We start from the raw sequence: 392 nt of genomic DNA, 5'->3' as shown, positions 1-392 counted from the left end.
CGCGGTGGCTTCTTCATGAAAACGGGGATCTGGCGCAGAAGTTGGGCTAAATTCAGTGGACTCGGTTTGAGTGCACGTCAGTGCAGAGCGCTGTTGGACCGGCTCCTGCCATGTTCAGCCCGTGTGAGGCGCCCCGAACGTGTGGAGGGGTGTGGGTCTGCTGTGACTTCCCATCACTTGGTGCCGATTATGTGTAACGTCTGTACCCAGCTTGAGAGGGAACTGATGCCAAGTTAGGCCCCCTTAACCCACGACTGCTGTGGGTTTACACACCCCTGCCGTGTTTGTGAGGTAACCTGTGAGGAAACCTCTCTGTGTTTGGACATCCACATCTTGTAGGCAGCCCCTCCCGAAGCATGGTTTGGTTTCCTTGGGGTCCGAGCACCCCTGGT

General features: G+C 56.9%; 1 protein-coding gene across 2 annotated transcripts in view; it reads right to left on the bottom strand.

Moving 5' to 3' along the window:
- The window catches only part of DAB2 (DAB2, clathrin adaptor protein), a 42,539-nt gene that overhangs the window by 41,296 nt on the left and 851 nt on the right, over positions 1 to 392 (bottom strand). The window lies entirely within an intron of this gene.

Source organism: Gavialis gangeticus, unplaced genomic scaffold, assembly GCF_001723915.1.
Source record: "Gavialis gangeticus isolate Ggan-Ray unplaced genomic scaffold, GavGan_comp1, whole genome shotgun sequence".
In the NCBI taxonomy this organism is placed as follows: Eukaryota; Metazoa; Chordata; order Crocodylia; family Gavialidae; genus Gavialis; species Gavialis gangeticus.
This window is presented reverse-complemented; position numbering and strand designations above follow the sequence as displayed.